At 40.6% G+C, this 24,926-nt stretch overlaps 2 long non-coding RNA genes across 2 annotated transcripts; one reads left to right on the top strand and one right to left on the bottom strand.

Moving 5' to 3' along the window:
* Positions 1–3,051: 3,051 nt before the first annotated feature.
* LOC135416000 (uncharacterized) lies at positions 3,052–9,129 on the top strand. The gene is made up of 3 exons (XR_010431385.1): positions 3,052–5,354; positions 7,418–7,555; positions 8,037–9,129. It is a non-coding gene; the product is annotated as an uncharacterized LOC135416000 (long non-coding RNA).
* Positions 9,130–10,858: 1,729 nt separating this feature from the next.
* Positions 10,859–19,875, bottom strand: LOC135415999 (uncharacterized). The gene is made up of 4 exons (XR_010431384.1): positions 19,139–19,875; positions 18,535–18,567; positions 17,964–18,120; positions 10,859–16,324 (listed from the first exon to the last, which is right to left on the bottom strand). It is a non-coding gene; the product is annotated as an uncharacterized LOC135415999 (long non-coding RNA).
* Positions 19,876–24,926: the final 5,051 nt, after the last annotated feature.

The following is a 24,926-nucleotide window of genomic DNA, read 5'->3' as shown; positions in this document are numbered from 1 at the left end:
AGATTTCATGCCAAATTTGAAGCAGAATAATTTAGCAGAGTTGCTAGCAGCCCCAACAGAGGTCAGGCCCCAATCGTCTTCAGTATTGTGAGAACATATGTATTGTGTATGTGTGTACATATATCCGCCCATGGAATGAGACTCTCCTTATCCTCAAGAGTCCACTCATGTACATGGACAAAGGTAGAAGAAAGGAAATACTATTTCCTATCTTCCAGATGGGGCACTGAATTTTGTGTGGTTATTGTGATTGTGTAAATGAGGTAACTGCACGCACATGATCTGCTGTAGGAGAGCTAATTACTCATATTTTGGATCAAAAAGAGGAGAGCTGTAGGATTGATGAGTGCACTTATTGTGGTCAGTATTTTCAGGGACTTAAAATTGGGAATATGAAAATGCATACATAGCTGTTAAATACTCTCTATTTTAAAAATGACATTAAGAAGATAAATAGTTCACAATTTACTGGGAAAGGAGGAGGGGGGAGGAAAGGAACATCACTGGCAGCTTCCTGGCAAAACTATTTAAGACACTAGAATACAAGCACCAAGCTGACACACAGATAAACATTGTAAGGGCACTGATGCAATGAAGAATTTGGGTGGAGCTGCCTGCTTCCAACTGCTCAAACAAAGAAACTAACAAAGGAAAAATCAGCAATTTTAGTAGCAAGCTAAACAGAAAGCTAACAAAACATGAGGCTTAGTGTCTGAAAATGAAACTGAGCATGATGTTGTGGCAACGCTTGCCAACTAACTAGGGTTGGATGCTGAGGATCAGTATTCTGTACTAGAGATAACAGATGCCCACATGTTTTCTTTCAGTCCTGTGTAAGGTGCGCAAGCTGAGGATGTAAGTAAACGGGTCCATTTGCTTGGTAGTTTTGAAAGCATTTTGAATAGTAAGTACATTTCAGTTAGGAGCTGCGGCAATTAGGAAAAACAATTACTTGAACCAGTAAGTTACAGTAATCTTGAACTACTATGCTGTGTACGTGTACTAGGGGTGTCCCTCTCAGAAACTTACACAGGAGCATCTCAGACATTCTCACCAATTCTTTCCCTCTTTGTGTTAGAAAGACTGGACCAGTGACTGGTAGGTCATTGTCAGCACTCCACTCTTGCCGAGGCAACAAGCCAGAAGGTGATTGGCAAAAAGATCCAAACCAGAGCCAGGCAATGAGAGGGGTTAACAGTAAACATTTGAGGATTTTATAATCAAAACTACTGCACGTGTGAGCAAAACATGTGGTTTGCAATACTGTGAGTCTGTGTTTTTAATGCACTTACTGGAATTAGTGTGGACCTCCACTGTCTAGTTCAAATCTCTGTGTCGTAGAGTGACTCTCTACTTGAGTGTCATCAAGATGTCAGCCAAAAATTCTGAAGTTGCAGCAAGATTTGCTGTGGAAGAGAAGACTCAAAAATATGTACAGCTTTTGGCCCCCTTTCGGGAAGGGGCTGATTGTGGAGTACAGTACATGTTGTTGGCCTTTTTTTGTCTTTAATTACTCATATTTTGGACCTTATTTCTGTTTGTCTTTCAACACCAAACAGAAATTACTATTTAGGTCAAACTGCTGTTTTGGTACTAATAGAAGCAGACATCAGTTTTGTCTATGGATTTCATAGCTATGCATTTCTCAGAGTGAAGTTCCCTCTTTAGGATACTGCTGACATTTAGCTGTGGTGGTGTTAATAGCAGCTTTTAGTGCTACCTCTGCCACATTACTTATGCACACAGAGGTGTGGGATATATCTGGGGAGCTGCCTTTCAGCTGTAGCTTTTTTTCATCATGCAAGCTCCAAGTACAGCATATTCTCCCAGATCCAGCTTTTGGGCCACTTCGTGCTGCTGCTGCGTGGTCCTGGCTCTTACCTTTTCAGCTTTTCCTTACCACTGCTGTGATCCTGCCTCTTGGCCTGTCCTGGCCGTTGCCAGCTCTGCTACGTTCTGCTTCTCTACAGAGTTGTTTCCTAACTCCAACTCCCCAGGCTCTTGCTTACTGCTTCCTGATGGGTGATAACTTTGGAGAGGAGCCTCAGCTCATGCCTAAGTTTTTAGCCTGTGTTCTGCTCCATGCCCCGTCTCAGATGCTGGTGTGTCTCCGCAGTGAGGCATTCGGCACTGCTGCCCTGGAACTGGTGCCTCAGAGGCATGTGTGAGAATGGGACACCTGCTACCTTAGGTGCCAGGAGTCTGAGGTTGCTACAGGCCCCTCATCCTTCCCATCAGGTAACAGTGAGTTGAAGTGTCTCTGTGCAGTACAAAGTCGACACAATTTAAGCGTGTCCCCTTTACAAAAGCATCCGTGACCCACTAGATGATCCTGAGCATGGAAATTGTGGTTGGAGGTGTTCGTCCGCCTGCTGCTGTGACTCCATGCATGCAAGGCTTCACTGAATTTTCTCCAGTTCTCATCATCTGAGTATCTGGCTTTCCACCTTCAATTCTGGGCAACGAGACTTCTGAAGATGGATCTTCAAACCTATTTATGTACAGATGCTTAGATCCTGAGCTACAGCCAAATATATGGACTGAGAAAGTACAAAAATGGATTTAAGCTACATTTGAAGTTCTGCCATATCTGTATTATTTTACTTATTAAAATAAATAATACTTTAATTTGCAGAATAGCCAAAAATGAGCTGGTTAGTAGTCATCTCAGGGTCTCTACTACCAGCTAATGTTTGGAAGGCTGAAAGTACATCTTAAGGCTACTATTTTTTCCTTCCTATCCTCCTCAGATTTTCCTGCAGGTAAGAGGAACCTCAAAATGACTTGGTTTTATGTTGAGTTTCTGAGAGGGCTTTGCTAATGGGAACAGCATGACTGAGCACAGCCTGAAAATTAGATCTGGTTTTACTTAAATAGATAACAAGATGGTTTCTGTGAAATTTCCCATGAACTGATCCTCTTCTACAGTACATGTATGATATAAAATCCAACATTGGTTTCCTTTTTCTGCCCTTCTTGGTTTTGTCTCTTGTTTTTTGTTGGGGTTTTTTTCTGTGTTTTTTTTTTTCCTGGTCAACTATTTCACCCAAACTTTGCATTCAGAACAGTTGATGCCACCCTGAAACTCTCTAGATACAGAAAGATGTTTTTACCACTCATTGGTTTGAGTTGATATCATGCTCTAAATTAACAGAAGTTAGTTGCAGCACCCACATTTCATCATAACTGTGCATATGGTTTAGCTTTCAGAGATAACAGGGATGAGTTTTTATTAGTAGCTAGAAAGAGGTATTTTACTGAGACTTAGAAGACCCAGAGCTAATGCCCTTTCAGTAATAAGGATTTATGTCTTTTTGCTGTCTTGTAACTACAGTGTTATGGTATCCAGACTTGGGATTATTCCTTTGTCCTTCCTGCAATGGCTGCAAGGGCATGGACAGCATGGAGAAGACACACAGCTGGTCAGAAACTAATGCCCCCCCTCCCCATATAGGCCTTGATAGTGATGAAGGACCCTGGCAGAGAGGAGAGCGGACAAGCATCACATGTGTGTGGATGATGTCCATGCTCACAGCCTAAAGGAACCGACAGAGACATCTGAGCTCCAAAGCAAGTATTTCCAGCCCATGGGAATGAACTCATCTTACTGCTGTGATCATAAGCAGAATGGTAGCCAGGAAAAAGCTTAATATCACAGCAGAAACAAGGTGCAAACTTCTCAGCATCTCCAGAGCAGCCTGGTGGTTGTCTGCTGGGGAAAGCAGTCTCTTGGTGCCTCAGAGAGGAGGTAAAGCCTGCAGCCCCAGTGATGACCTGAGCCTAGTGATAAGCCTTGTTTAGCACTGCACCATAGCTGAGCCCTTTCCATTGCTCAGAGCCCTGGCAAGCCCATCTGTCTGTTCCTGCAGCCACTGGGTTTGCTAAATCAGCCGGGACTTCTCCCTATAGGTTCCCACTTAGCTTCTTCTGTGACCCAGACTGTTTTCTCTCCCCTGCTTTGCAGAGCAATCCCACCTCTCCCAATAATGTCTCTTCTCCCTGCAATGTTTTCAGAAATGTACATGAGCTGTCCCATTACCTCACACCAGGGTAAGGGAAGTTGGAGTACAGAGGTCAATAGACTGGGATCTCTTTCTGCCCAAACTGGTTCACCTGGGTGCTGGTTCCCAGCCAGCCTTCCTGTGTGGTGGGAAAGGGACAAAGTGAGAAGGAAAAGCAGGAGAAATTGGGAGCAGCAAGGCTTGTTCTGAAAGAATTAGGGAAGAATGGCTCCAGGCAAGGAGGGTGCTGTGGGCTTTGTTATCTGTTCCTGGGAACTGGGGTGAAGGATAGCTGATGGACAGCCTTCCCTCCCCCCTCTGGGTGCTCCCCATTCCCAGGACAACTTTAAAGCACTGAGCATCCAATGAAGAGGGAAGAGGTGGATTAGGAGAAAGAGGGACCAAGGAGCCAATTGGCAGGAGGAAGGTTAGCACCTAGCACCTAGCACTCCTCCTTCCATGTGGAACAGCTCGCTATCGAGTTCTGGTCTTCCACTGCTATGCTCATTGGTCACAGAAGATCTTGAGTTGGAAGGGACCCATAGGGATCATTGAGTGCACCTGTTACCTGTATTTTCTACAGGAAAACTTTCCAGCTGGCTAGCAAGAAGGCTAGCCATCTCCCCTGCAGGACCCTCGTCTCTGATGGAGCTCTCCCTGTGAAGCCTAGGCTTAGCCTAACACTTTTAACCACCCCTACAGCCAGCAGTTTTTTCAGAAGCCGTATTTATGACCACATATACATTAGATACAGATTGCTTAATTTGCATAGGTGCCAGACACAGAGATGCACAAAACTTGGCAGGTATGCCCAGACGCAAGGGGGGGTGAGTGTTGAAAGAGGGAGGAGACAGGGCTCATGTTTGTGTTCCTGTGGGGATTGCTGCTGGCAGGGAAAAATGGGTTTAACTGGGACCCAAAAAGGTTCAGATCAAAGCTGTGAAAGGGCTTTTAAACGCATTCTCTTCTCCTCCTGCACTGTACCAGCACTCTCTTATGCTTTGCTTTAAGCAAAAACTTTCGCTGTGGTCAAATTACTATGCATGTGAAGAAGCTGCCAACACGAGGCAGCTACAGAAGGTTTGGCAAATCAGCTAAGTATGAGACATCCTGGTGGAACCCTGTCAGGTTTAGCAGCGATGGCTACACATTGTCTACCTCCGGTCTCCCACACCTCACAGTCAGGGCTTATTGCCTCTGCACCAGCAGTGGCCAAAGCAGGGGTTTGCTGCTTCCACCCGTGCAGTCCACAAGCCAGACTCGGCAGAGAAATTACCCTTATCAGCACCTGCTCGTTTCCCCTGCTGCTGGGACAGACGGCATTGGAAGAGGGTTACAGCAGACACAGGGGAGGTAAAGCATTAAAGATTGCTGCTGTTCAGTCTGGCAGAGCCCATCTGTCAAGGCCTTTAAAATGCATTCAGCCCCAAGATGGAGGTTTCCGGTACAAATCAAGCGGCCTTAGTCTGATGCTATTTAGTAGAGTCTGCCTAAAATTAATGAAAAACTTGGACAGGCACCTCTGCCAAATCTAGCTAGGCAGTTTAGTGCATTAACATAGCCATCTTGTTCTGCTCTTCCCTGAAGAGCAGAATGAGATGGATCCCAGCCCTCACCCCTTCCTGTTCGCAGCCCAGTGTTGTGTCTTACGCCAGTAATAATGGTGAGCTTGTGCAAAGACATCAAGCTGTAAGTGACGATGTCCCTCACAAATGCTCGAATCCTGTTCTGCTACCTGGCAAAAGAGACTGTAACTTTTTGTGACTGTGATATCTCAGGAAGGGGAGATCCATTAGAGGTCTGCATACTCTTCACTCCTGAACGAGGGGATCTATGTGGTGTTTAAGATGTCTTAAATTGTACACATTTTCATGCCTTTAGCTGATTCATCTTGAGTTTTCTAAGTGGAGACATGGCAGAAATTTGCTAAAAAGCTAATGGAAATTATGCCTCTTGCCAAAGACCAACTATGAGTAATTCCTGTGGAGGCACCTGTTAACGAGTGAGGTTACTTACATCCTCTTTGTTGTCATCACTTCTCTTTGTTAAGCAGAAGGCACATCGGAAATTCTGCTGTCTGAGGATGACAGCAGATTGGGGATGTGGTTATCTGCCTCCACTTACTACACTCTCAACACTCCCTCTCAGAGGCTGAGTAGGATGGCCAGAAAATAGGGAGGATGTGGTTTCTGAATTCTGAATCATGACAGTTTTCCCCAGTACTCTTATCTGTAGTAATTAAAAAATTCCAGCCTGGTAATTAGACTGTAGTTCTCAGGCTCTGCGGGCCTTGACACTAGCTTCTTAAATTTCAGGACTAACCAGAGGAATCAAATTAAGTTTTTTTAATTAACAGTTCTTCTAAACTGATACTCAATTGGAGGCCAAGCTGAGCAACAGCATTTTAGAATTCATTCTGTTACTTCCACCCCTGTTTGCATTTCTTCCCCAGGGACCTCTAAGTCTCACACTAATTCTTTTTGTAAAACCTTGTAGTGGAGTCATATCCAGGCTGCCCTCTAGAAATAGATAATGAGTGAAAATATTCCAGCAATTTGATCTATGCTGTTTCAACCTGCGTTTGAATAGATGACCTTCAGAGACCTCTTCCAGCCCTTTTTGTTCCACTCTTCATAATACCTGTGGGATATTATGAAAAATGGTGGGTGCCTCTTGCTTCCAAAAATTTATTTCAAACTGGTAAACAAGTTAAATGTGTGTGTAGTTAAAAAGAAAAAAAATCAACCAAAACCAACCAAAAAACAACCCAAAGAAAACCCTAGGAGGCCTCCAGAACCTTAAATATGTACCTCAGAATAGCTGTGCTCTATTTCTTTATTTTAGAGAGTAAAGATGTGATTAATATTTCTCCTCAGATCAGGTTAGAGCACTTGGAAGGGAACTTCTGGTACTTTGTCAGTTTTTACCCTAGTCCTGCCTGGCTGCAGGGTTCAGCTGGTACTTGGGTCACTTCTCTCCTGTGTCTGGGTAACAACAAGTGAACAAAACAGCAACGGCTTAGCAGTGGTTCCTGCAGGACCCCAAGAAGTGCCTTTCAGAGGTCTCTCAGTAGACTTCAGTTCTGTCTCGTGACAGGCTTATCTTTGTCCTTGATCAAGACGAAACAGGGATGCACTGCATCCCACAGATATTGCCCATGAGAATTTGTGCTTACAGCCTGAAGTTCTGCTGCACTAAGCACTAACTCCAGTAGTATGTTGGTGTAATACCTGATCATCTATGCAGTTTAACACCAAATTCATTCATACATTCAAACTTCACTTGATTTAACGATGACTTCTTCTAGTGTTTTCTCAAGTTAAAGATAAGCTGACGTATAAACTGGTAGTTACTGTGATATTATCCTTTTTCCTGGCTACTGTTCTGCTACTGTTCTCTCTGAAATTCATCTTCAGGCTTTGGACCACTCTTACCCTGAAAGCTGAGTAATACTAATATGCAACAATCTCAAATATGGTCACAGCGCATCTTAAACTGCCTACACCTCATGGAAAAATCTGATGGATGCCTTACTTAGAAATGCTTTGGTTTAGGTATGTAATTCCTTTTTGTTTCCTTAATACATTTCTATAAAAACAGGTCATGGTTTAGAATTTAATCTTCTATGTATTCCTGACTTCAGTCATAACCTCTGTCTACATCAAAATTAGCTGGAACATCATCTTTACAGCACACGTCAGATTTGAAGAAGATCTTTTCATCTTTTTTTTTTCCCCCTGTAAAGATATGAGACCTAAGCCTAAAAATAATCAAAGTTTTCTCATCCTTTTAAAATTATTCTTAGTGTGAATTGATTTTCGGTATTGATTCTAGGAATACTATCTGTAAGCAGTTACGGTTTGTGCAATATGTTAAATGATACAAAAAGATTCAGTGCATATATTTATAAAAAATAGAATAATTTTTTTATACATGTAACACACCTATATATACACACGTAACTGTAGAACTTCAGTCAGTCAAGAGGTAGTTGCTGGTTATTGCATTTATTTTTCTACTCTATATTCTCACTAGAAAAGATGATAATGACCCTGCAGTTGTCTTTCAGTGCAGAACAGCATATACATTTGAAACTTACTGGGAAAAAACACCACACAGATTTCCATGAGTAACTGGAAAGCTGAGGAAGAAAACCAGTGAAAGATGTGTTGTAGCAACATACAGAATAAAACAAACAACTAGCACTTTATACACTACAGGAAAGTGGATCTAAATTCAATGTCACCTGCTCTAGCTGAAATGATGCTTTATCTTACTTTGGTTTTAAGGAGATTATATTTGAGCTATTAAAAAAAGAATCCCAAAATAAGCAAACCCACTCTTTCATTGGAAATTTTCTCATTGTTCCTTGCTTCAAAAGGATCCAGGAAATGGTGGATGTATACATACCACAAATCAAAGTCAAGAGCATGATTAATTGGCTACCTGACCTTTCCCAGGGAGATACAGCAAGGAGAGCTGGAGAGGGCCAGCACAGGAAAGGAGGGCTGTGCAGTTCCATGGGGTTCTTCCTAGCTGGGGCAAGAATTTAATTCATGCATCTTTCCAAATAATTTCAGAACTGTATATTTTCCAGTCTGCTAATGCTTAAGGGTTCACCTACGTGCTGGTTTTGGGATTAACTGAACTGTAGATCAGTTCAGAAAGAGGTGATAATATGGGTATAAGCTATAGTGATAAAAGCACCATTAGCTTGATAGAACTGTATTCACTCTAACGGAGCATGAAGTAATTTTATTTGTAAATTAAAACATTACAAAAATATGCTTAAATCATCCCTGAGAGCAAAGATAACAGATGAGTGAGCTATATTGCAAAAGATGGTTGGAATACTTTAGTGTTAATAGTGCTAATGTTGGTACTTTAGAATAATCTGCATTGTAAATTAAAAATTTATTTTACTTGTGATTAGTTTGTCTTCAACTCCCTTGTCAATGTGTGGCTGCTTAACAGTAATTAAACTGCACCCTATGAAATGCATTTATCCAAGATGGTTTCTTAGAAAACATAGCTTCCCATGAATTGCTTTAGCCCACTTGGTGTTGCAGGTTGGGACTCATCTGCCTCACCAGAGTAAGGAGAACAATTTAAATCATTTCACTTAAGGTCTCAGCATTTTTTACCACCATGAAATGATCTAAGAATTATAGGATGACAAAAGACTCCCTCAAATCACATTTTCAAAAGCATTTTCCAAAAGTGACTATGTTAGTAGACTTTATTGTCACCAGAAAGCCTCTGTTAATCTTACAAAGCATCTGCAATGAATAATCTTCCCCTCCCCCATTCTTATTTGTTGCCAGAAACAGCTTATAAATGCTCAGTTGAAGACTCTGCCAAATTTGGCTTTTGGGCACACTTGTAAATAGAGAATATTTCCACTGATTTTGGTAAAATTACTCTAGATTTACATGGATGCAAGTGAAAGTCAAATTTTGCCTGGGTCTTTCCTCATCAGCTACCACTTGGTGCCCTGATCAGCACCAGAACTTCTGCCTCTGGTGTCAGTGGAAGGCAAGTGCTTGAGCTGAGTCTGCCCATAATTTGACAAATTATTATAAACAGATTTGAACAAATATTTCTTTACAAAACAAACTGGTCAGCAGGCTCCAGGCTTTATTCTCCTGATGCATTTTACAGGAAATAATATCAAGTTAGCTATTATGAAACTACCCCCTCCTCACACACACATAATTGCTTCCAGCTTGCTGATTATTACCCTTTCCTTAACTGATAGAGTGAGAAGAGAAATAAAAATATCTCCATACAGTAGGCCAAATCCTCATCTGGTATAAATCGACATAGTTCCATCAAAGTCAATAAAACCATCTTGATTTACACCAGTTGAGGAGCTGATGCACTATAATTTTTTTACTTGCTTTCAAAAATAAAACCTTATGTGATTGTGTAACCAACATTGCAACAGAAACCAGCATTTTCTTTTGTGAAGTCAAACATGTGCCCTCCCTTTGACTTTCAAACATTTTCACTTACACAGTCCTTTGATAGCTTTTTTTTCCTCCGCCTTCTGGCAGAATGGTCCTACCACCCTTGTGTCATGAGCGAGGTACAAACTGGACTGAAAGATGATCAAGCACAAAATAATAATTTCATGGAGTAATGAAGACAAAAAATGAAATGCTACCACTACTCTTTCACCCAAAAGAGGAAGAAGGGCTGAGAAAAGCAGAAGATGAGAAAATTCTTTCTCTACTGACATTCTCTCTGATCTCCACTTTCCAATTAACAAACATATATTAACAGCACCAAGAAATTAGTAATTCCTACCCAGGAATGACAGTACTGTAAAGTACTATTATAGATCAAGTTTCTTAAATAATCTTTAAAATAATATAATGAGACTTATTACAAGGTTTACTAAAGCTGATAGAAACTATATGCTCTGCCTGGACAAACTTCTAAAGTCTTTCTTCGGTCTTCACTAGGGGCTGTGAAACACATGGTGATTTCTTTGGAAATACTCTTTGTCTCTTGTTCTGATCAAGAGCACAGAGAGCTGTTCACAGCAAATCTTTCATGTCCATTTCAGGAGTTCTAGGCATTTCAGTGTGGTATATTGTCAAAGAGAGGTCTGGTCTTTCCCAAAACCCTCATTTCTTTGGCTGGTTGTTTTGATTGATCTGTATATTCAGAAATTCATGAAAATTTCAATAGCATCCTGAAAAATTGGAATTATTTCATTGTTAATGCTGACATAGTTTTGTACTGGTTCAGCAAAGACTTTAATGAAAATTTACATTTATAAATTCTTGGTATTTAGCAGCCCCTAATAGCATGCTGGTAGTTTTATTAGAGTTAATGGTGATATTTGCGGGATCACAGCCTTTAATTTCCAATAGCTTTTTTGAATACTTTAAAAGATTAAGATGTAATAAAAAATTGCCTTAGCATGAATTTCCAAATGTTTTTGTGCAAAATGCGATCAAGATTAACCTAACTTTAATACATATTTAAAATACGTATTCTATTACTTCAAATAACATCTTGAAAGTCTTTCTATGATGTCTGGAATTCAGTTGCAAAGACTGAATCAGAATTCAGTCACACATTCTAGTCTCTGTTTTAATATACATTTCTTTTTGATTCATAGGCCAGTCTGAAACACATTCAGAACTGACTGGAAAACTTTTATAATAAGACTTGAAAATTTGTGTATCATATTTGTTAGGTACCACCACACTACTTACTTTGATTTGGAAAAGATTGCTTACCTCTATTAAACTGTGAGCCTTTTAGCTTTGGGATCCTACTTTCACTGAAACCATAGTTTTGGATTGCAGCTCTTATTTTGTAATGAGGCTTTTCCACCTGGCTGAATGAATGAATGACTGAGATGTTGATGCAGAAAAATTAAATTCAGATCCTTTATTACCTCTCTGTTTCCATGGCAAAATATGACTTGAAAATAGGATCTAATCCCTGGAGAAAGCAGTGGTTTCCCAAGTACCCTATAAGCAAGTATTTATAGGCAGGCACTCTCCAGATCTGTGCAGAGGAAATTAAAATAAAACACAAATTGGCAAACACTTTCCATTTGGTCGAGATTGAAAGAGTAGCCCTGTCTGTAAATAAAGGTGGTGGTAAATCTTGCCTGACAATTCTGTCACATGTAGGGTAGGCCAGCCTTGCATAACATGGGCAAGGAGTGTCAAGTCCTGCTGGGGACAAACAAAGGTTTTTCAAAAAGTCAGGTCCTGTCCTCCATGGTACCAATGGGGACAAACAAGTTGCCACAAAATGAATCAAAACAGATTCTACTTTGCTAGAAAGTGCAGTCCTTCACAGGGCCACAGTTCAGGCTTGCAAACTCTCAGAAGATTTCTGGGACTGCAGAAGGTTGACTTTCAAGCTGCCAGTTTAATAACCCAGAGCAGTCAAGCAGTTGCTCTCTACAAAGCTGGCCCTGTTTCCTACGTGATAGCAAGAGAAACAGTCTCATGCCAACATCGACACTTGTAAGGCTTGAGCTTTTCCTGGAAAAGTCACAATTATTCTTTGAGGAAGTTGTGTCAGCTGGTATCAAATGGATGATTTGGATGCTCTAGGCACAGACCATTTGCCAGCAGGTTGGAGACTGGAGACCTGGCTGGCATGGTGCCCCATTCTGGGGAGATTGGCCTCAGCTCTGATTGCTGAAAGTTCGTCAAAGCAGAGTGCTTCCAATGAAATGCTTCAAGCTCAGAGCTTGTTTCAGCAGAAAAAGCAAATCTAACCAGCTCCAACCCAAGGTTCTTTTCTCTAAGCATAAATCATATATGGAATAAGTATGGAAGATTTAGGTAACATCTTAGACTGCTTTTCTTTTTACCTACAGCAAAACTCTAATTTTATTCCAAAGCACAGCAACAAAGATTGAAAAAAAAGCACAGCACTGCCTTGCCTAAAGCATGCTGAAGCTTTGTGGCATCTTTAGACTGGATTCTTGGCTTTGGAGACTAGAGAAACCTGAAAGTGTACTGGAAGTGAAGTCAAAACAGCTTGTTACCCAACTTGCTTTTTCCACAAAGTATTGAAATATTAAGAACACAGGCAAATAATGCTTGGATACAACTCTCTTTGTTTGTGTCGAGTTGCATTTGTTTGTCTGAAGCCAAACTGTGTGAATAATTTTGCATTCTTTATCTTAGCAGTGAATTGTGTGGTTCTGAAATTTGAGTAAGATAAGATCACAAACAAGTAAAAACGTGTAGGCTGAAAAATCAATATGTTTCAAAGTAACAGTTGAGAAACAAATTATTCCTGTACTAATAGGCTGAAAAGTAGGTTTAGAGATTCTGCTAGAGCTGGTAGTATTACCAACAGCTAAAGCAGTATTAGAAGGGAGTTGAGCTGCCTTCATAGTCAGATGTTAATCACGCCATCACCACGAAATAAAGACCGATAATGGTAAACTGCAACATGAGGGATTTTTTAAGCTTCTCAGTCTTTGCCTAATAATTGGATCTCAACCACTGTAGTTCTTTTTAAGTACTCATGCTGAGGTCTGCTCTTTTGATTTACCCTGAAATTTTCTAATACTTTACTTCAATTATTCAGAATAGCTACTCTCTTGCTAAGATGTTCCTATTTTTCAGTTCAGGACTCAATGTCATTGTCACCAAAGAGTGGCAGAATTCCTGCTAACTTAATCACATTCAGACCTATACCATGCCTCATATCAGAAAGCTATTTAATAACTAGTTTATACCAACCCAAGTCTGTTCTCTCAGTGACCACACATCTTAAAAACAGTTTTCTCTAAATGAGAAATCTACATTTCTGTACTGAATTGTTACTTGCTAGGAGTCACTCTTTTGGTAACAATTACGCTTTGCTGAAACAAAACACTCATTGCCCCTGAGAAACACCTGAATAAGCCATGCCTAATATGATACAATTCAAGAATAATTAAAGGCAATAACTGAAACTGTAGGCTAGTAGCAATATAAAGATTTCTCTTGCCACTAGAATCTGCCTTTTCTTCTTCCAGCCCCTGCTTCACCTAGAGCATTTAGAAATGGTGGAAGACTTAAATGCCCAACTGTTCAAAAATAATCCTCATAATCCCCAATCTCTGCATCTGGTATATAATTCACTAGGACACAACTAAACGTCTCCTGCTTATATTTCTCTCTATATGCCAAAGTCTCCTGAGTGATGGCTTTGTCTTCAAGCAAGCCGTATATGTACTAATAACATCTGTGTATTTATAACACGGAATTCCCCCAATTCTCATCAACTCAGGAGATGACTGACTTTTTAAAAAAGTTACGCATGCAATAGCAGTCTCATCCCCTCTGAAGGTATTTGTTTGGTCAATAGCATTCTTTAGAGAAAAGCTGTGTTGACAGGAAAAAAGACAGGTTGTTGAGTTAAGAGGCTGTGGAACTATGGCAGGACTCAGCAGCTACAAGCAGAGCTGTAAACCAAGATGGGTGTCAATTCAGTCCTTTGACAAAGCCAGAGTGACTCAAGTAATGTGCTGAGGCACACTACACAGAGTCTTATCTGCTTAGTTCTACATAAATGTATTAAAATGAAAAAAAAAAAAAAAAAAAAAAAACAAGGAAAAAAACCACTCAGAAATCAGCAGAGCTACATCTTCCCACTGAGGAACATGCTAACAGTGCTTAAGATGGAGTTTGGACTAGAAGCCTCAACTGAGAACACATGAGAAGCTCCCAGTCCAGATTCTTTGATTTTTATTAAACAGGCAAGAAGTGCTGATTAAGGGAGCTGTGTAACTTACAAAAGGAAAATCCTCACAGGTGATGTTACATGGCTGAGGAAAGAGTAGAAGTGAAAGATGACTGACCTATTTTTTAATCTATTTAACAGCAACTGTGAATAGTTTTATCTATGCCCCTGAAGTTCCAAATTTATTTTTTTGGTAGTTCTGAAACAGCTGTGAAATCAGTTGTTACTTGCCAATTACAGTGTAACTTTGAATAATCAGCAACCACAGCCATCCTAGAAGAGAAGCAAGCTGGCAGCTGAGCATACGTGTTAAAAGGGTTGTTTATGACTGGATGACAAAGAGCAGCAGTTGGAAGGGATCAGGGCTAGAAGCAAAGGTAAGGCCAGAGGCAGCAAGTGGGACTGGTGCATACAGGACAGAAATGTGCGGTTTGAAAGAAGATAAAAACTCTTGTAGTGGTGCTAATAGGCTCACACATGGAATATGAGAACCTGTGTCATTTCCAAGGGAGTGGGGCTTTCTAGTCTGGAGAAGCCTGAATGAAACATCAAATCTGATCAAATTTGGCAATTTCTGTTAGAATGTGGCCTGGTCCTGTTCTAGGAGGATTTGTGGTGTTGTGAATTGATCCTACCACTTACAGGTCAATAATTTCTAACTCAGTCTTTCCAGCACATTGACAACTGTTAGCTCCATGTCTGGGACCTTTCTGGAGCAGTGACTGGAGCTTGTTTAGATTCCAGAACTGGTATCCCAGTCCTTCTGAGTTCCCAATGGCCCTCCAAGTCCCTTTTGCTCCTCTAATCCAAGCCAGGATGTGCTGTAGCCATCTTGATGTTTGCAGGGGCAGCAATCCACAACTACATACCCTGGGTGAAGAGAATGCACTCCTGGTGAGAGGCTGTGTAGTAGAGGTAGGACGAGATAGTTTGTGGAAGGGAGAAAGGAGCCAGCATTTGGAAGAGCAGGACTCTCACTACGCAGGCCTCTCACCCAAGCCATTCAGAGGTTAGTTCTGTCGTAACAAGTCAATTTTTTACCCCACGGTAACACCATTCAGCTTGTGCCATTGATACTTGTGTTGGAGCTTTAAATGTAATCCAATGAAGTCCATCATGAAGTACATACTATCAAATTCAGGGCTAAAAATTCCACTTAAGAGCTGTATTCAAAACAAAAATCAAAACACAACATGGCATTAACAAGATCCAAATGGAATTTATTTTTTCTACAAAGTTTACTGTGGGCCTGGCTTGAAACGTGCCATAATATGCATTACTTGTTATGAATAGGAAAACCACTTACGACGGAGTACCCTATGGCATCTGCCATTACAAGTCACTTAAAAGCATTCTTAAATACTATAAATATCCCAAGGAACTCTGACTTCTTACTCCCCAAAAAACTTTTAATAACATAGAGCAGGCTAACTTTTGATGTACACTACTGCTGTTAAGCTGGATATGACAGTTCAGCGCTGAGCTGTGTTTCTCATTGATAAGGATGCACTTAAAGTAACACTAACAATTTAGTTTTCCTAATTATCTAAATTATTCTGGAACTATAAATTCTAGGAAACTGTAACAAGTTCAAAGATATAAAAAAATGCAACAAGCTGAAAAGGGCAACATTAAGAGAAATGTTATAAATATATTTTATTTGAAATTGGGTTGTGAAAGGTAAGGTAAAGTTCACCCTGTAAAGATAGCATCTACATACCACTTTCCTTGCAGAGTGTCAGAATTGGGAGTCAGCTGAGTAATTTGGTGCATAATCTTTTTCTTATCTTTTTGTGAGACAAAGTTCACCCAATGTCATAAGGAGATGGAGAAAATTAGGAGAAGGTGAGTGTTGAAATGATGAAAAGAGGACTTTCGAACAGGTACCTGTGTTGCCTTTTAATTTTTTTGGCTGTCATGTGTTCATTGCTGTTGCTACTTGACCTTTCAAAATAGGGTATGGATGAAAATCTTTCTTTGGACCAGTGTTTCATGTACTTGCAGAAACAGAGGACTTACATCAATGAAACAGTTTAAACAGGCTGAAATCAGCATCTTTCTCAGGTGTCCTTGTTCTGTTCCCTTCTCAGTCAAACCTAGAAAGCCTGTGTTTGGAGAACATTAGCCGTCATGTTATTTTGCTAAGCAAGCTGTACAACTTTATGGTATCTCTAGAAAAGGTTTTTTATGTGTTACCTACTACACTTTAAATTACTATAAACTTATCCCTGTACTGTTCAGGCTGCTTACTATACTGGTAACCAAACAGGTTTAGTTTGAGGGTGTGAAGTTCTCCTCATAACTGCCATCACCTATCTCTTAGATGCACATTGAGTGTTCCTCCCATTAAACATCTGATTGTCATAAAAGGGAAAAATACCATTTTCTTCCTGGCTTTAGAAGTTATTATTGGAAAGTTTGAATTAGTATGTCTATCAGGAGGACAAAGGAGCAGTATCAACTCTCTCCCTTCCTTTAAAGTCTTTGTAAATAAACATGTAGTAAGCAATTTCTTGTTCCCAAACCCTGTGCTTGGCCCTCAGGCCCGTTCAATGCCCCCAAGGGCTCTTTCTTTATTTTCTTTCTTCTTCCATCTCACACAGTGTAATACCCAGTCACCCCCAGGATTTGTTGCTAGTTATAAAAGGGTAAAGGTTTTACATTACTCTAGGCAACAGGAACACAAAACCAAAATTTCTGTCCCCTTGCTCTAGGCAACTGCTAGACAGTGTTGGTCTTTTTGTTCTGTTTTGTTTTGGGGTTGGTGGGTATTTTTGCTCCTGGAGGCCTTTGCTCTTAATTCATTCACCTGGGAAAATTGCATGTACTGCCTGGAGTACTTCTTGCTCAGGCCTTCAGGTTCAACCCATTGTTTTGAATAGCTGCTGCCTGTATGTTTTCAGAGTTACCACTCTATAAAGACACATATGTCAGAGCACCTTCCAGTTAGCCTGAAAGAAGAGCCAGTAGGGCAGCCAGCTGTATAAATCCAGGAGATGACTGTCAACAGATTATAACCTTTTGATGTTGATTATTAACAGTTTTCAACATTATAAAATGTTGGCCCTTTTTTATTACTCCACAAATTGTCATTACTTCCTCACCAGACACAAGCTTGAGAGCATGTTTGTGTAAAACAAGCAACAGGAACTCTAAAATGATACCCTGGATGATTCGCTAAAGACCAAGGAAAAGCAAACCCTATCAGTTAAATAGTTTTTCAATGCTTATTCTGTCCTATCTCCAAAGATGAAAAATTTTTTAAAAAGTGTGGGGAGGGAACCCAAAAGGTATGGTGAACATTTTGTTTAATTATCTTGGAGTTTGTTTTGTTGTTTAAAGAATTAATCAGCTGCTCCTAGTCCAGGGGGAGCATTCCAGAGGCAGAGAGGCACTGCAGAGCAGGTCCCTACTTCCCATGCCTTTTGTTTCTTTGCCTATGTTCTGGGAGTCAAAGTTCAGAAGTACGGAAGTGTAAGCTGTCTCAGCAGGTCTATGACTGGCAGAACTGTTTCTGGAAAAGTGAAAATAGTTATGGCTGGGGCAGTTAAGCTGGCTCTAGACCTGTTTTGAACTACTGGAGTGGAGCCAAGGACCTGGCTCAACCGATAGATTTTGTTTTCAGTTGCATAAGCACAAGTAACCTGCAAGACTTGATTATTTTTTTAGTACAATGGTTAAGTTCAGATAGGATTATTTAAACAACAACTACAACAGAACCCCTATAAGCACTTTTAATTTTACCTTAATCAGCCTCCTAGGTGGCTGCATCCTTGCTCGGCCTTTGAGTTCTGATCTTACAGCTGCTCAAGTGTTTTGACAGACTGAGCGCCACTGAATCTTTAAAGGTTCTGTCCATATTCCTTTAGAAAAATTGCAGATCTTACTCATTTGTATTTTTCTATTAGGAAAAAATAATCAGGTTTTATAATAAATGAAAGAGTAATTTTAGTATGATTGAACTTACATGGGTAACATTCCCTCCTTCTGGATACTTTTTCATCTTACTATACACTCTACACTTAATTTCTTTAGAAGTTTAAACACACTAATGAGCTTTTCCTCTCACAGACCTTTTGCAAAGGCTTTGGAACATATTCATATAAGGGGAAATAATTATCTCTTGAAACACATAGTTATTGACTGTCAAAGGAATTAATATACTGCAGTTAAGTGTAGAAGGAAAAAGCACGTAATTCAGCTGATAGAGATGGATTTTTATCTTTACTATTACTATAGGAGGAAAGCATACTATGACAGATATTTCAGATATTTAAAGGTAAATCTCCCTTTGGTGGGACAAGCAAATACTTACATTAGTCATCTGATCCAGAATTAAGCAGAGTTCCTATGCAGCAAAATCCAGACAAAAGGAAAAATTAGTCTATGCACAAATCTTGTGCTGTCTCATCTAGACCCCTTTCTACTCTTAGTTAACTAAATACTTTTAAAACCCTGTGTTAATGTGCTAATGTAGCGTTTATACCTTGTTTCTCAGTGTGTCCACCTGACAGTTCAGAGAGCTGCAGCTAAACTGATGCCAAAATAACTCTAGTTAAACTAGTTCATGGTCTGGTCTGCATGCAAAGCTCATGATAAATCTGAGAGTACAATTTAGGAGTAGACTGTGTTAAAAAAAATCTCAGGAAAGTTCCCTCCTTCATTCCTTAACACTATGAAACCATAATAATTTACAGGAGCTTTTATCCTTCCCTAAATCCTTATGAATTGGTGGTTTACAAAATAAAGGGACAGAAGGGGCAGACTTAATTTTAGAACAAAGGATAGTCACATGCACAAGGTCTCTACACCATGGAAATATGAATCACTAGTAGATTCATTCTGGTTTAACTGAAGAAACAAAGTCCAAATTATTCCCAGGAGCATTTTGTTGTTTGACCCCCACTGGAACTGATTACCTTTTACGACTCTCAGTAGAAGGACCTCTTAATTTCCGTGAGGTTTTATATACACCACACACCGGTGTGAGCACTGGACGTGATCTGACTGGTGTAGGAGGAACAGCTTGCGGTGCTGAACCGAGTGCTGTTTCTTACACTGTCGACTAACGGGGTGGCCAAACCCGGTGCCCATAACCCACATGCTTCAAAGCTTTCACATGGCTTGGAGCCAAGAGACACTTCAATTTCAGCAAAGGCCAACAAGGCAGGGAGGGCTGTGGGCCTCTCTCGAGCAGGTGGTGACCTGTTGCGTGGTGGGCCGCTGGGGCACGGCTGCTGTGCAGGGGCCGCTGCCAGCCCCGGCGCTGCCCAGGCTGCTGACCCGTTTGGAGACACGCCGGACACGGGGAGGAGGCCGAGGACTCTCCAGCAGCCGCAGCACCGAGCCTGCCTCCTCGGGCAGCGGCCGCTTCCAGACCCTGAGCACTCCCTGCAAGACGAGTCAGGCGAGATGCGACGACTGTCCTAAAACGCCTGCTCAGCCCGCTCGGGTTAAGCTTTAACCAGCCGCCTTCTCCACAGGTGAGCGGGCGGACGCTCCGCCCGCCACCAGACCACCCCTAATGGGCGGCTGTGAGGGGCTTCCCTCGTTCCGCTGCCATTGCCCACGAAACACGCCCGCACCGCTGCCATGGCCCACGAGAGCCCCGCCCGCCCCCGCGGCCGCCAGGGGGCGCGGGCAGGCGGTTCCAGGCCGGCTCCCACCCGCCATCCCGGGCCGCTCCCTGATGCCTGGACACGCCGTGCCTCCCCGTCCCGCACAGACACCGCTCATGTTTTAGGCACAAAAGACGTAGTTCCAAAAAGTGTTTTTTTCCCAGATCCCACAGTTAGCGCCAAACACCATGCAGTTCCCACTGGCAGGCCAGCCCGCGGAGCTGGTGCCCACCGAGGTGGCAATGTCAGCCTAACACTCCGATATAAATTAACGGCGGTGAATAAAACTCCTCTGGCACCATTTCCTCATTCATATAGTCGGACTGAGCTTCACTAGGTGAGGAGCACTGCTTCTACTTGCTTCTGCAAAGCCATTTGGAAAGTCACCACTCTCTGTAACCAGGTTTTATGTGAACCTTAAGAAGGATTCTTTGCAGAACTCATCGAGAATCCAACCATCAGCACAGACCTGAGCTGTGTTTCCTGGCATACCTTTCCCTTTTCTCCTCCTGATTTTTCATCAGATTGTCCTCCTGCCAGGAGATTCTTTAAGACTGTGAAAGAAGCATTACTGGGGTGGAGGGGAAGTGTTTTATTTCAACTTGTGTCAGCTGTTAAACATTTTTATCCAAGTATGTGTGCATGCAATATGCACAAGTATTAGATAATGCTGAGGTGGTAATTCCTTTTGCTGCTAAACTCTCATTTGCACAATAGGCAAGAAATGGAGAATTGAGGTCATGCATATGCCTTGCATGTCAAAAACGTACCTATGAAGCAGGAAATTCTCTCATTGAATTTCAGTTTTGTCACAGAGGCAAAACACACCCACTCACAGACATTAGAAAACAAATATCAAGGCAGTTCAGGGCAGTGATGGGAAGGCAGGGGCATTTTTAAACCTGATCTGACCTTTTAAACCTTTCTTCTTGGTACTGACTTTAGTGGGGGTACTTACCGAGGTAAGGTATAAAGGAAATTTCTTGCACACTTTCTCCTTGTTCTCATTATCAGCTTCATTTCTTTCACTGGACCTTATATGAGTCAGTGGTAGTGAGCGTAACTGAAAGCATTTTTAAAGGCGGGGTCTTACCCATTGCATCCAATAGGGACTAGGCAAAGCTGTAAGTCACCGGTTTTTTTGCCCTAAAGGAGGCTTGCAGTTAAAAGTAACTGTCTGATTTCTGGGGGACGACGCAGTGACTGGTATGCTGATTCAAGTGTTCCTGTCTCTATAAATGTGGGTTCACATGCAATTTTTTACAACTTTCTGTAATTATGATAACACGGATGCAAACTTCTAAAATGTATTTTAGATGGAGATATTTATACCAATTCAACCTTAAACATGGGTACATTTAGAGATGCATAATGATACATTGAATCACTAGAAAGTGTTCCTACAGAACAATAAACTGTGTGGATATATGCATTTTTGCAACTTTACGTCCACACCATGGTGTATAACTTCCATGTTTGAAGGCAGTCTTAGAATCGTAAACTCTTGCCTTTGCTTTTTGTCTAGGAACATTGGATGACTGGAAATTACAACTGAAACACTTGTTGGTTCTTAATTTACAAGTTATGGAAACTTTAACAATTTCATTCTATCAATTGCTGTGCTGAATTGGTACTGGTAACAAAAAGGTTTACATTTTCTTCCTTGCTATGACTGCTTAGCAACTGTATGGTAACAATCCTAATATCCTAATAATTTTCCAGCTGTCCTAAGTCTTCCAAAGCCAGAAATACTGGATTTATCACCTTTTAAGTTTTTTTTCCCTTTAGTTCTGCTCTACATGTGTGCTTTATATAAACCAAACACATTTACAAGTGCCTGACTTTTAAGAAATGTAGAAATTCTGTCAGTATCTCACTTTCTCTTGGGTATGAGGCCCCAACAGTGGCATTGTGGACAGCAATGTCCACATAAAACATCCTGGCCCTGGATTTGGGGGAGCAGGGAGAATGATTGTGTGGGCTTGTGCCTTGGGAGCTCTCGTTTTGGAGGACCTCCCTTGAGTATAGCGTTCCCGTAAGGATTATATTCTGTGGCCATGATGTAGTATGGGTGGCTCCCCTCCAGCTGTAGGACTCAGCACCCCAGGCTTGGATCACTCTGCCAGCACCCTGTTAATACAGTTATGGAAAAGCACTGTCCTGCAAAAGCATGAAATCAAAACTGCAGCTCACTTCATAACCAGAGCAAACTACCACTTTACTCCAGCCCTCATCTACCTTGGCTGAAGTGGTGGCCAGGGTCTAAGCATGTGCAGAAGGATTGTGGTGGGGCTGTTTTACCTGTACACACCATGACTCACCCATGTGTTGTTAAGTGGGGAGACTCCAGAGTCCCTGTCGAGCCAGCTATTGTCTTCTTTCAACTCTGCTCTTATTTGGCATCTACCATCAGAAGGGTGCCTGGATAGTTAATCTCTTTGCCTTATCTCTTAAAGCCTTCTATGCAAGATGAGTAGCAGGACAGAAGAAAATAAGGTGGAGGCCAATGAGTCTCATATTAAATGCATAAGTAAGTCAGAATACTAGTCACAGTTGTGAGTCATCACATTTGTTGAATGAATGACTCTATGAAAATCCAACATGGTCTCTATTTGAGCAGATGTATATGCTTCAGATTGACTCAGCACTGTAATCTTTGACTAAATAACCCAGGTCAGCTACTGGGCCAACTTCTCTTCATGTATTCCTCAACAGAAACTGCACTGCATGGGATCATTTCAATATGCAAGCAGGTTTGTCTGATCTCAGAATTAGTGACCAAAAAAAAAGGTGGGACTGTATAGTCATATAACAAAATCATAAAGTAACATCCTTGAAATTATTTGTTGTACTCATCAACTGGACAGAGAGGTGTTCAATCTAAGTAATTCAAATAAGATGAATGCAAACTTAGGTTAGTATTATACAGTTTGAAAGTCCTCAATCTTAAATTTGACTGCATAAAGAATATCTTAATGATCCAGATCCAGGTTTCAAGCAGGCCGATGCAGGATATTTAAATCTATTGTAAAATGCCATACATCGCTCCAATAATGACAATGTGCATATGTAACAAAAAATAGCAAATCCACTCATTATTCATTCATTCATTCATTCTAAATCCTTCACCAGTCATCATTCATTCCAAATATTGGTTAGCAATGAGAAATTCAGCATATTTTAGTGTCAGAAAATTACAGTAGGATCAATACTCTATATACTGTGCACTACAACTGTGAGAAAGAAAATGCAGTACCAAGCCTCTCAGAATTTAAGCTGGTTTCAGAGACACTATTAGGAAATGAATAGTGGTTTCACAACATCATTTTATAATTTTGTAACCAGGTTAGAGGCCAATCACACATGGTCATTGCCACAAAGTAGATAAGGTCAGAGTTCCTCCCCACTAGTATAAGGTTATCAGCTTAAATACCTTTAATAGTATTTTCTGAGAGGGGAAAAAATAGGACATGATTAAAGTAAACTTTAAAGGAACATATCTCTTAATTCCTGGAGTTGCACAGAAATTAAACATGCAATATCCATTAAAAGCAGTGAGAACTGTATGTCTAAATCCTATTAAACTGTGAAAAAAAAAGAAAGACATGGAATGTCTTTCCATAGAATAACTCCAGTGATATAACAAACATCTCTGTACTCCCCAAGGGCATTGTTGAGGGATGGGCCCTGCTGTACTCGGTGTTCTTTAACCTCAACAAGAGCCAAAGCAGACTTCAGTCATGACTTACTGCCCTCTATGACAGCAACAGACCCAACCATTACGCCTGGGTGTGTGGAATGCCTGGGTTAATTCTTTTAAGAAACTACCTAAACATGTGACCATACAAAAAATTCACTGACCACAGGGATTGATTCTTTACCTTTCTCTGGGACTCGTGAAAGCATCAAGTGATGAACACATCCAGCAGTGGCAGAATAAGGAATGTCCTATCCTTGTGATTACAGAACTGCTTTAAAAGCATGTTACATACATAGAATGAAAGAAAGATTAAATGCTTGTGAAAAATCATCTGCGTATCTCTTCCATGTTTTTTTTTTTTGACTGAAGTATGTTATTTATAAGTGAGTATGTTATTAAACACTGAACATAGCACTTTACAGCCAGTAAAAGACAATAGACCAAATGTTACTGTTATCCACAGCTGGAGTGGATTGATAAAACCAGCACAGTGTCTTTGCTCACATAGTTTAAAGTCTAAATAAAGATATATGATCAAAAGAGCAAATTGACTTAGCAAAGTGACAGAGAAAGGGCAAAAGGTGAAAAAAGCTATATTGGTAAAATGCATAATTGAAAAAATATTTTGCTGGGTGCCCTAAGCTTTACGAAAGTGTACTCTGGTTTGTTTGCATTAGGGAAATGAAGGATTTTCCAAACAGTGTTTGGAAAGAAAAGGGATGATACTATTCCCCAAAAATCTACTCAGTGCACTAAAATGAGTCAATGCTCACATATATGTTATACTTCTTCTTTTTTATATGCTCCAGTCAACTGGGAAAAAGGTAGAGATTATTAATATCATGTCATTTGACAGAACAACTCGCAAGCTATCATTTACATACTTTCACATTTATCTTTTCAACCATATGTTTTTTACAAAAATTAGAGTTGAGAACCTAGCATGCCATTCAAGGTCCAAGGATGTTCTTTATGAAGAAATCCAATGAATTTTTTCTCAGACTTCAGTCAAACCCTGAGAGAACAAAGCGGCAACTCTGGAGAAAAAATAAACAAAAAAGCAAGAGAGCATGTGGCAAAACACACTCTACAAAAGTACTCTCCCAGCTGCATGATAATACTGGTAGAACTGAGTAAAACTTTTGCTTTTTCACTGTTCCAATTATATGATTTTGATAAACTTTAGTTATTCCAATAAAATTTAAAGTGTGAGTTTAAAGTGACAATGCTCTAGTACATTATTGCATAAGCTCTACTTGTTCCAGAATAACAATAGTCACATGTGGAATTATTTGGTAATGGATATAGTTGAATAGATATTTTGGAATATCTGAATAGATATTTTGGAGCATCTTTTTGTAAAGCAGTTCTTGGTGGTTTAAAGACAGG

The sequence above is a fragment of the Pseudopipra pipra genome, chromosome 6 (genome assembly GCF_036250125.1).
Source record: "Pseudopipra pipra isolate bDixPip1 chromosome 6, bDixPip1.hap1, whole genome shotgun sequence".
Taxonomy (NCBI): Eukaryota; Metazoa; Chordata; class Aves; order Passeriformes; family Pipridae; genus Pseudopipra; species Pseudopipra pipra.
Note: the sequence above shows the minus strand (reverse complement) of the source record. Positions and strands in the feature narration are given on the sequence as shown.